Source organism: Nipponia nippon, unplaced genomic scaffold, assembly GCF_047370975.1.
Source record: "Nipponia nippon isolate SJK-2023a ecotype South Korea unplaced genomic scaffold, ASM4737097v1 scaffold_2, whole genome shotgun sequence".
NCBI classification, from domain to species: Eukaryota; Metazoa; Chordata; class Aves; order Pelecaniformes; family Threskiornithidae; genus Nipponia; species Nipponia nippon.
This window is the reverse complement of record NW_028262336.1, coordinates 22,860,661-22,874,030: the sequence shown is the minus strand read 5'-3', so window position 1 is coordinate 22,874,030 and position 13,370 is coordinate 22,860,661. Positions and strand designations below refer to the sequence as shown.

General features: G+C 39.7%; 1 protein-coding gene across 9 annotated transcripts in view; it reads left to right on the top strand.

Annotated features, from left to right (window-relative positions):
• Window positions 1-13,370, top strand: part of NRIP1 (nuclear receptor interacting protein 1) — a 77,240-nt gene that overhangs the window by 50,394 nt on the left and 13,476 nt on the right. For 3 of the 9 annotated variants that reach the window (XM_087758137.1, XM_087758141.1, XM_087758139.1), the window contains one exon: window positions 4,167-4,215. The exons of 5 other annotated variants lie outside the window; for them this stretch is intronic. The gene's annotated coding sequence lies outside the window, so the exon portion shown is untranslated. Of the gene's footprint in view, window positions 1-3,272; window positions 3,411-4,166; window positions 4,216-13,370 lie in introns of those variants that run through there. One more of the 9 variants, XM_087758140.1, reaches the window with a different exon arrangement.

Below are 13,370 nucleotides of genomic sequence, written 5' to 3'. Positions count from 1 at the left end.
CTGTGGGCAGGTTGCTTGATCTTCCTCTGTGCTCGCTGTTCCTCATGTGTAAAGTGGGAACACTCCAAAGGACTTCTGTGATACGTTCATTGACATTTGTAAAGTGTTCTGTTTTGTTCAAAGACAGAATAACATTTTTCTTGCAATTTTGACAGTGTCCAGTAGCCTCCAATGTGGTTTAGACCCACACAGTGCACATAGTAAGAGGTCCTGGTGAACAGCAAAGGAGTGAAATTACTATGATCAGTCTGTAAAGAGCAGAAGTTATCGAACGTCAGATATTTAGATGTCAGATTAAAATAGGTCTTTGGTAACTGAAATGCCTCTTACCTGTCATTAGTTTGTTTGTGGGTGGGTTGTTTTTTTATGACCTCACTTTACGTATAAGTAATATGGAATTGAATTCTGTAGTTCACTGAAGTCTGAAATCGTTTGGGATTTTTTTTTCCAGATTCAAGTAGTGGATGGATAGTCTATGAAAATCCCTTTTACAGTTAGGAATGTTGCCTACTGTCTGCAGCTTGGTGGTGGAGTACGTCAAGGGTTTTTTTTTTAAGTACAGAGTTTTTAAATGATGGTTGTATGTTGCATCAAAAAGAAACAGGATGCTCGGTCAACTTCAGACACTTTCTTCTTCTCAGCTTTTCTACCTGTGACTATCATTTTAACAAAATAATTTCATGGAAGGGTAGTTCAGATGCATGTTTTGTATAATTTGCAAGTGTGGACTCTTGCACATAGCTACAGCTGACAGAGTACAGTCAACAGAGGAGAAGGTCTCAGATCAACAGTTCCCTGCTCCTAAGAGCATTTCTTCTGTTTTCCATGATTTATGAGGTCGCTATGTCGAAGGTTTTTGTAGCATTCAGCTAGTCATAATGGAGTGCAAACCAATTAGAAATTAAAAATGGCTGGATGAGCTTTACTATGCAAAAATTTAAACTTGTAATCAAATTTGCCAATTGAACAAAGAGAAATGTTTAACAAGAGAGGTTTTAGTGGTAGTACCTAGACCAGCAAAGATTTTGCTTACATATCCCTATTAAATAGTCTGGGGTTTTTGGGTGTGCATTAAGAAATAAATGGTATTACCTTTCTCGTGATTGATGTCTGTGAGTAACATGGATCACGCTCTTGAAAAATATCCATTTGCTTTAAAGTAAGGTAATTAAAGGTGAATACAAGAATTCATGGAAAACTCGAGAAAGGTGCTTTCAGTAATATGTTCAGATGTATTAGCAAAAATGGGGCGGCTGTTACTCCATGCTCTTGAGAGTCATTCATGTCTTATCAGGCAGCTGACAAAAATAATTTACATTCAGTGCACACTTTGCTTCTCGTATGTAGAAGTGAATTACAAGAATAGTTTAGTCTATTAATGTTCATTTTGGAATCTTCCCTCCCACCCCCCAATATAAGTGGAGTTTTTGGTCTGAATGGTGATGGATAGGGAGTAACTTACAGATTTTTTTTTTTTTTTTTTTTTTCCCCCTCCTTCCCTCCCTCCTGCCCCTTTCTCAATAACAGCTTATAGCATCAAGATGTTTTAGATCTTCCAGTCCTCCCTCTTGTTCCATTGGTCAAGATCACAATAAAAATAATGTAAACCCATGAAGATTTTGACTTCCCACCCATATGCATTGTAACACCATGTTTATTGCAGTTCAGTGGAAATACTTCCTACAATGGTGGAGAAATACAGCTGATGTTTTAAGAAGCACGCTACCTAGAATTTCACCTCTGGCTTTATGGTTTAATGAAGCAGGTTGCTTGTGTCCTTTTACAGTGTGCAGTATCCTACATAATCTGCTCTTCTTTTTCTTACTCTTCAGGACTTCGTGCTTGTAAGACAGTGTCCCAGGCTGCTTGGATAGCCTCACTGTCTTCACCTGCCATTCACGCTTTTCTTCCTGAAACCTACTTTTTCTCTGCAACCCTTCCTTTCTGCTTAGTTATCCCCATATCTTGTCTTAGTTTGTAAGCACTTCGGGGTTGTACTCTGAATTTACAGGAGTATAAAATGTTTTACAATAGTAATTATGCCATGCAGTGTTTCTCAGCAAATGTCAAGCACAGACAGACTTGCTCTCATAAACCTGGCAGAATATAAAGGCGGCAAGTGGAATTTGCATCCCAGTAGGTTATTCTTGGTAAGCCAAACTGTTCACCTTCAGAAGTGCTGCAAGCAGGCTCTGGGTTACATGATTTAGTAAAGAGATACCAAAGGGACTTTTGGAATGAAGTCGGGTTAAGTCTTACTTGCAATAAAACTGAAATTGGAGGTAGACCCAGTAAATCCAATCCCTCTCATTTGAAGAGTGGGAGGAGAAACGATGTTCAGAAAAGCAGAGAACTTGCAGAATTAAGTCTGCTGTTTCGGCTCCAAAGGTTATTTCATCAAGGTAGCTGAGACATAGAAGGCGTCCTTTGTTTCCTTGAAAGAGGTCTGGGTTTATGTTTAACCGGTCCCTGGGACAGGTACTTTCTCTGCCTTCACCTTCCTCCTCAAAAGTTTCCTTGTTCAGGTCGTCTTTGGCACCATTTGCTGTCATGATTAGAAATAAATAAATAAATAAATAAATGTTGTCACTCTGAAAATAAGTGTTCCTAGGAATAGTGTTTCCTTTCCTTCACTGGTCTTTTATCCATCCACACCGTCTGAAGTGAAAACAGATTGCAACGGGGTAGGGATATTGTCATTGTACCATCCAGAGAATGGAAAGAGCTTTCACTAGATTTTTAGTAGCAGCAGCTCAAGAGAAGGGAAGCCCTTTGATGCTATGTTTTAGCCCTTCTACATTCTATTTTAGCCCTTTCGTACCCTTTTCTCCATATCATTAATCTTTGTGTTCTGTTGATCTTCTAGTGTGTATTGCTCTTTCCTTCCCCTCCAATCCTATGCAGTAAAAGAAAGGTATTGGGTGAAAACTGTATTATTACAGCAACATGTATTATTGTACTGCAAAAACAGTAAATGCTTTTTTTTCTTTTGTAAGAGAAAGGGAAACCATACTTATCCTGGAGACAGGTGTTGCTCTAGGGCTTCATTTAATTGTTGTCCAGCTGAACTAGTGCTACATATGTACTCAGCATCTCGCAGGTGCTGATGTATTTGTGTTAAACTTCAGATAGACTGATGAGGGAAAGGGAACAAACAGTACAGTGTGAATCTGTGAGGGAAGGCAAGCAGCATACATCATTTGTGTTTTGGCTTGTGGTTTTGCAGGAGGTATTTTGGTGGATTTGGATTAATTTTTGCTACGGTGATTTACCGTTGGAGGAGAGGAAGAAACAGCCTCCAGAGCGCAGATGATCTTCGCCTGGGGAGCAGTGCAGAAGCATAATGCAATTTCCTGTGTGAGGGGTGCCTGAGTATTACAGTAAAAACGAGTGTTTGTGGAAACAAAAGGGTAAGGAAGAAGGACACGATAAGTGGTTAGGCTATGTGGGTAGAAATCAAAGAGTTATTAATGTCTGCAGAACTCGGAGGAGAATTTTTAAACTTAATCTAGAGCAAGAGGAAAACAATTGAAAACTTGAAGTAAAGGGTTATATGGTCAGAGTGTCTTGAGGGGAAGGATTACAATAACAACTGTGTTTAGTGTACTGGGGAAGGGTCGTTGGATGTCGGTAATGTTACAGAAGTGTGGGTTGTAGAAGTAGGGAGCTGAGAAAAGACTAAATGAGAGTAACTTAAGGATAATAGTGAGAGAAGACGAGCAAGGTTTTAGAAAAGCAGAATGCAATGGCAAGGGTGTGTTGTGTGGTGGTGTTTTGTTTTGCTTTTTAATTCATCATGGGTAAATGGATAGCGGGAGTGTCAGAATAAAGATAATCTCCGGATTACAACTTTTTTTTGATAAAGTGGATAGTATTAACCAGGCAAGGAGACCTATCCCTGCTATCCTGACAAGTTACATTTACCAGCCTGCTCAGCTCAGTTTCACTGATCAAACTCTGATACTGTCACGAACTGACCACAAGTATAACCAGCTTCAGGGGAAAACTCAATTTTAGTCTGTTGATACCTTGTTCAGAAGTAAGACAGGCTGCCTTTCATAAGATAATACTGAATTAACAGAATGACTTTCCTGTTACAGTAGAAATAAAACTGTTTTCCACCATAAGTTTCTGCATCCTGATTATAATGTATTTATTTTTGCCAGGGTGGAGTGAAAAGCAGATTCACAAAGATCCAGCATTGACACTTGAAAGGTATGAGTTTCTGCCCCTGAACTTGGGAAGAAGTTTATTAACCCATATTTTTTCTCACCCCAGGCGTGGAGTGGTAACTTTATCTAATGCACACTAGCTTTGGTCTGTAGCTCTCTTAAGAATTGTGAGTCGGAGGGTGGTTTATTTCACATCCCCAGACAGTCTTTGATCGCTTTCTCCTGAGATTGCTAACTAGGGTGCCAAGCTAACAATCTGCTGAAAGTTTCCTGGGAAGCCAGAGACATGATCACCTGCCCACGAGAACTTCTGTCCCTTTCTCACGAAATGGATTTTAAATTGTATGCTTTTAGAGCATGAAGTCTTTCTGAGAAGAGTGGGGTTTGGTTTGGGTTTTGTTTCTGCTTTTTTCCTTCTGGTCTTCCTTTGTTGCCCTGTTTGGCCTGTACCTCCCTGTCCAGTGGGATTCAATTCTGCATTAATTTGGTATTTGTGAGTTATCTTGTGGTCCTGTAAGATTCTGCAGGTACGTATGAGCCTGCACTGCTGTTGAATGAAATCACATTAATGTAGTCTTCAGTTAAGTTCTTTTGGTATTGTTCACTGATGAAATTTAGCAATAGGGGTTGAACGAAAACTTTCTTCTTTACCTTTATGACAGGATTCTTATAAAGACACTAAAAAAGAGAAGAAACAAAAAATATAGTAAGAGCACAGGCAGTGAATGAAACTTATCTTCATGTCATTGACAATGCTTTACTATATATTGATTCAGAAAACGCTGGAGTTAGTTACTGACGGTGTATTGAGCTGGGAAATGATTCTTCCAGATACATCAAGGAAAGATGGCTTTATATAACACAAAGGACATGGGTTGTGACCTGTCAGCCATGCTTAGATCTCCACTGTGGCAGATTAAGCTGGAAATAATACCTAGCCTGATCAGCTGAATCGATAGAGTTGTGGTTATGGATAATAACTAGTAGATAATGACTTTATACTACGTGCTGCATAGTTTAAGCTACTTTGGCGGAGCTTCATTTGTTTGTTAGATTCGTGACTTTTAGGTCTTTTGTTTTATGACAATTTCCCTCTCTCTCCATACTTTATCAGTAGACACTAAGTGAACAGATTAAAACTGTAATTACAACTTTGAGATATTTCTGTGGGTTCTTTTACCCCCAAAGCTGAGACAAGATTTACAGAGGGAAATTCACCACCTACCTCCCACTGCCTTTCATTGTTACCGCCAGCCAATTTTGTTAGATGATGAATCGGTATCAGACTTCCAGCATGTGGGAAACCAGATCACCTGCTATGGTTGGTGCGTGTTGAACAACTTGAGGAATGGGAAAGCTGGAATAACTGATCTTGCACATCTTGTTTGGAAAAGGAAATCCTATGCTGTGTCCTGCATTACAGCTAATTATATTAGGAAGAATATTCACATTTTGAATGTGAATCGGTTTGCTTTTAATAGTCACGATGCTTAAACTGGTAATGTATTACTGTTTTTCAGTATGGTTGTTGTCCATCTATAATGCACCTAATTCTGCAACCTTAATCTGTGTTGCATCAGATGCCTCTCTCATGCACAAATCTGCATGTGTGCGTAATCTTGCCATTATTTTGTTGTCCTGTTAAAATCCATAGGTCTACTCATGTTAGTAAAAATAAATAAGTAAAAAGAAAGTACAAAGTTAAAGGACTTACTATTAAACTATTCATCAATATGATATTTTAACATTTTTAAAAACTTGATTTGACATTTCATACATGTAAATATAACCACAGACAATAATGAGGTTTTTTCCTTTAAAAAAAAAAAAATAGTACCTTCACAGAATTGGGCATTGGCAGCCATCCAGCACTTCAAGATAATCCATTGTTGTGGCCTACTTGACTACTAAATTGACCAGAAGTACTCTCTTCTCTGTGCTGTCTAGCTGTCATATTCATTTTTGTTGCTGTATTGGCTAGTCATTTATTGCAGTTTGTCATTACCCCCTTTTAAAAGACAGCACGCTTGAAATGGTTTATGTTAGGCTCCCTGTGTGGAAAGCTTTGGCTCTGCCTGTTCAAGCACTCCAAAGAGGAATGGAATAGAATTGGGTTTCAGACGTTTTCTCCATGGTGTCACTGTAAGAAAGAGGCCAAAACCACCACTGCCCACTGATAGCAGCCTGCCACATCTCTGCCGCTTGAAAAGCAGGGGATTCGATCTGAAATTCAGAACTAGCAGAAACCCCCTGCTCCTGCAGGTTATGTATGTAAAGAGTGTAAACTTGTATTTAACAGAAAAAAAACCCAACTGCTGCTGACTTGTTTTATTAAAGGTTTGGTTATGATGATTAAAGAAAGTTTTTATAGTGTAAGCATGAGAGAAGACCTAACGTGATACTGAATGAACAGTTATTAACTGTAATATAGTTCAATTAAAGTAAAAGCTTTTTCATGCATTCGAATTTTCATGCGTTAGTAAGCATAAATAAGCTATATGACTTCAAATATACTTGCTTTAGAGTTTGAAGTGTTGGGTAGCTACACTGCTAATAAACTAATGTGTGTCCTAGAATGTTTTTGGTTGTGAAATGTCTTACGTACACATTTTCATGTGTGTTTGGTTCTCAGAGTAAGTTGCTGATTTGTTTGAGGATGTTCAATGAACCTCCGTTGGGTTTTTTTTAATCTTGAATCATAGTCATCACCTGATTTTTTTTTTTTCCTTCCCTCCTAACACTTCAATGCAGTGGGAAGTCTTATCAGCCTTTCACAAAGTAGGAGAGAGAGAAATTCCACTTCAAAAAAAAAAAAACCAAACCTCCCCTTTTCTCCCATTTTGCTGAAAGGGTTTAGAAAAGGAGGGACTAAGGAAGAGCAGAATTGTATTGTCCCGAGGTCTACAACTTAACTCAATTTGACCTTAAACCAGTGACTGTTTTAAGATCTGATGAATCACTATCAGGTCTAAAAACACCTACACTGTTGCTCTGAGGAGCTCACATCCCAGGCTTCAGGAGTGATTTGTGTTTGGCTCTAGTAGCTCAGGCGATACTATAGCTTAAAAGGGTGACAATCTAATTCTTGTGATGGATGTTTTCAAGAAGGAGACAACTTTTAAAAACTTGCCTTATTTTGTTGTTTTCATTTAAGACCTCTTCATTAGTAGCTGAGCCAACCCAATCACACAGGTAGAGGGCTGCAAATGTAATACCTATACAAAAATTAAGTGGAGAAAAATCAGTAAACAAATGTTGAAGCACAGCTGAAAAAAGACGCAGGAGGGTGTGTGATGGTATGAAGGTTTTACTGGCAATGTCTGAGATGCCCACATACAAGTGAGTTACGCAGGTCACCCCAAATGAGTTCCAATAAAAGCTTTATACCAACACGAACGGTCCTATTTATAGACATAGCTCTCTGTCTAAATATAAACTGCTCCCAGTCATGTCTAGACTAACATCAGAGCTGTGCTGGTGGTGAAGGTGGGGGTTCAGAAGCAAGAATACAAGCCACACTATTCTTTAAATTACAACTTATTACAATGAGCATCTAAACTTTGTGGCAGCAGTGCACCTTTGAATGTCACATGACGTTGTGTCACCCAAGACACCTTTTCTTCCTCTTGCTTAAGTGTCAGAAGGTACGTCTGGTGCACGTGACCTGTAAGCTAAATATTTTCAGCATGTGTTTAAAGCTTTGAGACTGTATCGGTGGGTGGATGGATGGATAGATCAGTAAATGACTTTCATTGCTAACTATTTTCAGTAGCTGAGTTTTAATGAGTCTTTCAACTGTTGCTACTGTGTTTGATCTGCTCACTTACTCAGCGTTCAGCATTAAAGAAGCTTTCTAGGAGGTAAAGGTTGTCTTGATTACAGAAGAGGTTAGTTTGTGTTCTGCACAGACCTTGTGTTAAGTCTTTTTTTTTTTTTAATTGAGAAATATATGTTGTGCACACAGGTAATTAGGATAGATAAGTGAGAGTTGTGTTTGGAAGTGCACATCCAAATATACAATTGCTATATTAAGATAAGTAACTTGGACTGCATGAAGTTATAAACTGAGGTCCTGATTCTCTAGCAGTGGTCTTACTGTCACGTCCTGTATTTGTGAGTGGGTTCTCCTTTTGGATTTGTGATTTAATATGTATCAGCACATAGCTGAATAGAGTGCAAATGATGGCAAAAAGTGTCTTCCATTTCCTTTTCATTTAATGTAAGAGTTCTTCCTTAGTTTACTTGATACACTGCCTAACATCTCTTGTCAAAATAAATAAGCACAGGGCAGCTGCTCTTAAAGGCAGGGAATACTTAAAACATGTAATGTACCAATGTGAAGAAAATGTAGTGGTATTTCTGGTAAGTGTACTAAAAAAAAATATATCCAGGAGCTTTGATCAAATGCCAGCTCTTACATCAGTCCTCTTTGTAATCTTTCTTGCTGATCTGTGACCTTGACCTTGTGTTTGTGTTTGTATGTCAAATCTATTTTAGGGATGGACAAACTAAGTTCAGTTTAATAGGATTTATATTCCAGCTTCACAGGATGCCTCAGTAAAACATAAAAATTAAAATATTTGAATCAATTATTCTATTTGTAGTCAGATTTCAGAGGGCTTGAATACATTGACACACACACACACACCCCCAATTTGGTTTAGGAGATGCTCCTTAAAAAGGTATCTCACCGATGAACTCTTCTAAATTCAGCACAGATGTCCTGCCTGGAGGTGGGGTTCCCTCTTGGAGAATCTCATCGGTGGTAATGCTCTTATTTGGCACCAGTGTGGTTCAGCACTGAAAGGAGTAGTCCCTGCATTTTGTCCTTCCTCATTCCACTCTCCTAGTCACACGTTCCCACATGGAGATCTGTGAAACAACCACTTGGCAGTATCTTTGGGGTTTCTTTTGACAGCGCTGAGGTCCTTAGCCTGACTTGCCTTGTAGGAGCTTTCTATAGGAATGTTTGTGTCAGTGCTGGGAAGGTGGCAGGCGCAAGCGGCTGCAGATCTGTACACCAAGACAAGGCTGCACATCTTGGCAGCAGCTTCACACTTAAATCACACAAAAATTCTTGTGGAACCATGCTTCCGTATACATTTAAATGTGCAGCTTCTGAACTAGTTTGTTTATTACTAGCGTTGTTCTTCATGGCGACTGAGATGGCCTTTTTTTCTAGAGCTCGAGATGGAGCTCACTAGCAGCCAGGCATCATAACTAGGCTCTGATGTGCTGGTGCCGCTTGTGTTCAGCAGGGCTCTTGCGCACAGGCTTAATTTTAGACATATGCTAACATGGCAGTGAAGTTGGTCAGTGTAACTGACACTTTGGGCATATGGCTTTATAAAGGCTTAGTGAGGCTGTTGGTTTGACAGGCACTGTGAAAGATAGTCCCAAATTAGCTAATACTTACGTGCAAGTATGGAGTAATAGATTTATTTTTAATAGGTCTTTTATTTTGAGAGTAATGTTATATGTAGAAAATCACACACTTTCTTCATAAATCAGACAGACATCTGTGTTGCTTTGTTTTATACAATTTTTAAATGGGTATGAGCGCCTGTTTCAACTTACTTGACATTAACGGGACAAGCAGTAACAATAAATAGTCTTTTCTTGCTATTTCGCAATTATTTCCTTCATGCAGCACTCATGAAAGACAGCTATAAAACGTATTCGTAAGAGCTCTTTTCCACAACTTTGTGATGGCATATTATCTTTCTTCTTAAAATGCTTGTCATTTTTATCAACATAAAATTTGAGAAATTACTTCAAAGTATATGCCCTTATATTGAGGGGTAGTGAAACACTTCCCCTTGGCAGCAGTCTGCTGTTCTACCATGGCTTTGTGGTAGCAAATACAGTTTTCGTTGGTTTTGAGCTAAGTCAGTATTTTAATTGTTCTTATTTGACTTATGGCTAAGGTTGAGTTGCAGCCCAATTCCCAGTGTCTGAGGGTATTATTAACTAACTGATCATCTCTGTATACATCTATATGACTTAAAAGGCTTTTAGTAATTTACTTAAGGATTTATGTTATGAATGTTTTCAGATTAACTCTGGAATAGTGCTAAGATGAGGACTTTCTATCACATTCTTTACAGGATGTTGTTAGCCTCTTCTCCCCATGTTTTGCTGAAGTTAGTTCTTATGTTGTATCTTTAATTCCGCTTGGTTTTATTGCTGCTTTGGAGAGAAAAAAAATCAATTTTTTTGTTGTAATTGAACTAGTAGAGACCTTCTTGCTAATGCAGGTTTTTCCTTTCCCATTTAACTGAAATTATATGAGCCTTTTCTGTGTCCATAGCCTTTGGAAACATCATCTACGATAACCTGAAATCTCCCATTATAATAGAAACTATATTGTCCTTCCACTCACTTGAAAAAAAAACCAACCAAATCATCTGGGTCTTTAACATGGATTTATGGGATTTTACATATAATGGAATACTATGTGATGGTGATCCTGTACTTCACCTTGCTATGGAATGACTGTGTATTTGTGTTTGGTTAGCTGAAATCTATTCTGTTGAGAAGTCCAGAAAGTAGCTCTCTTTCATAACTAACCATGAGGCACTTGGTCCCAAGTGGAACACAACTACTACTGTCAGTAAAAACTGTGCATTATTTCAGTGCTTTGTTGCAGTTTGGCCTCTGTGAAACCAATTCTTGATTAAAATAACATAAAGTGACTTATCACATGACAAATAACCTAACGTGTACAGTTGTTCCAACAAATCCAAGGAATACACAGTTTTGTTGTAGTGCTGTCGATAAATGCCTATATCTTTAGATCCCTTCAACAGCCAGAAGGTCAGAGTTGTGTGGAAATGCATTATCTGCATGCATTGATCGTAACACAGAAGCATGATTGTCCAGAAGAGGACATTGATTTCTTCACTGTATATTAATCAAGTTTCATTCTTGGGGAGTTGATGTAGTTAAATGCATAATCAGTGATTTGTTTTTTGTAGGCATTGGTGGGAATGGGAATCTGGTTGTTAGTTTTCTTTTCATTACTTACCTATAGGCAAGTGGTTTACAAAGGTTGGAAAGATGCATCCTTTGTCCATTCTGTTGTACCTACTAGTATATTATCCACACCTCTATCCTGAAAACAGGTCTTGGTATATGTTTTTGTGCCTGTTTGCTCTTGGTCTCTTGAATAAGAAGGCTCAATTAACCAAAAGCCTTGCTGCTCACTGTACTTCTGAGCTTTGATCAACACGCTACCCAAGTTAGTGGAGATTTAGTGATATGTGCTATTTCTGGATTCCTGTCCTTATTGAGGATGGGGTGGGGTGTAACTGTTCTGCCTTATCATTTAGTTACTCCCCTTTTTGTCTTCGGTAGCAGAAGATCATTGAGCAGTGACTCATGGGGCAGTTTTACTTGTCAAATACTCAGTTCCTTCGCAGGTGGCATTGGTAGGTTAAATGTCTCTTCATGCTATAACTAACAAAGAGTTGGCACAGAGTGTGTTGCTAAGTTCATGTCTGAGTGTTAGAAGATCCTGATCAAGAAATTAACTTGAAGATGCCCTTTACCTTTACAGAACAAACTAGAAATGTTTGTCCAGTAGTATTTGTAGGAAGAAATTTATGTGCGTGGGTCTGTGCTAAGCAATTGACTGAAATTTCTGTGAACTACTCAGTTATAGGGGTAAATCATAAGTTACATGAACAGGGTGGGGTTTTCCACATCTAAGAGTGATTATTGCTGTGATGCTCAATTCTTTTACTTGTTAGAATAAGTAATACTTGTTTAAGGTAGGCTGACATTAGCTATTGTTTGAAGAGTGCCAAAAGCATGAAAAATGGCCATACGTGTGATTCGTCGCTGAACTTAGCAGAACTTCTTAGCAGGAGGTTTTGATATGCAGGCCAGATTTGGATTAAGCTGTGTACAGTGCTTGAATGTGCTTGTAAACCTTGAGAGCTGCTACTAAGGCTTTCACAAACTCAGCTTTTATGGCACTTGCGTCTGCCCCCATTTCCCCCTCCCCATATACTTACTTCAGCTGCTGGAGCGTGTCCAAAGAAGGGCAACAAAGCTGGTGAAGGGTCTAGAGCACAAGTCTTATGAGGAGCAGCTGAGGGAGCTGGGGTGGTTTAGTCTGGAGAAGACGAGTCTGAGGGGGGATACCTTATTGCTCTCTACAACCACCTGAAAGGAGGTTGGGACGTGGGGGTTGGTCTCTTCTCCCAAGTAACAAGCAATAGGACAAGAGGAAATGGGCCCAAGTTGTGCCAGGGGAGGTTTAGACTGGATGTTAGGAAAAAATTCTTCACAGAGAGAGTGGTTAGGCATTGGAAGAAACTGCCCAGGGAAGTGGTACAATCACAGTCCCTGGAAGTATTCAAAAAATGTGTGGATGTGGTGCTTGAGGACATAGTTTAGAGGCGGACCAGGCAGTTAGGTTAACAGTTGGACTCAATGATCTCAGAGGTCCTTTCCAACCTTAATGATTCTGTGGTTCTATGGGGGTTTGCTTGGTTTTGGGGTGTTGTTGGGTGAGGGAGTTCTTGTTGTTTGAATGTTTTTTTTTTTTCCTTTTTTTTTTTTTTTTTCCTTTTTCCCGCTCCTTACTGGTAGGTTTGTGAAGTAAGCTTCAAAAACATGAGTTGCTTGTAACTTAAGCAGGAACGTCTGCCTGCGTGCGGCCTTGTGTAAGCTGTGCACTGCTTTCTGGAAGAGGTAGCAGAGATGGGTTGAGTGCCAGCACGGGACGAGTCGCAGCAGACCAGCGCTGTTTTGAAATACCCTGCTTCTCAGGGCAGGCTAACCTCTGTGGGGTCCCTTGCTGCCGGGCTAGGCTTACTCTGGCACCTGAGCTGTCAGTCTGCATTGCAGACATACCTTTTTCTCCGGGCACCGCCACTCTTGGGTTGCTGTTGTTCGTGCTCATACTGTCCCCCTCTTGCGGGAGAGCCGTGCGTCAGAGCTAGATGGGCATTTCTTTGCAACGTGCTTCCCCAGGGCTGGGTAAAAGCTGCGATGTAGCTTTTGGTCTTTCACGTGAAAATGCTTTGCTGCCAAGTTGGAGGCCTTCTGACTTCTGTGTCTCTCCTCGCATGGGCGCAAACACGCACAGCCTGCCTGGCTGCCTCCCTGAAAGGCGCTCTGCTTAAATACGAAAATCTCTCTGACATTTCCACACCTCATATAAGCAGACAGTGGAAATATTATATTCCC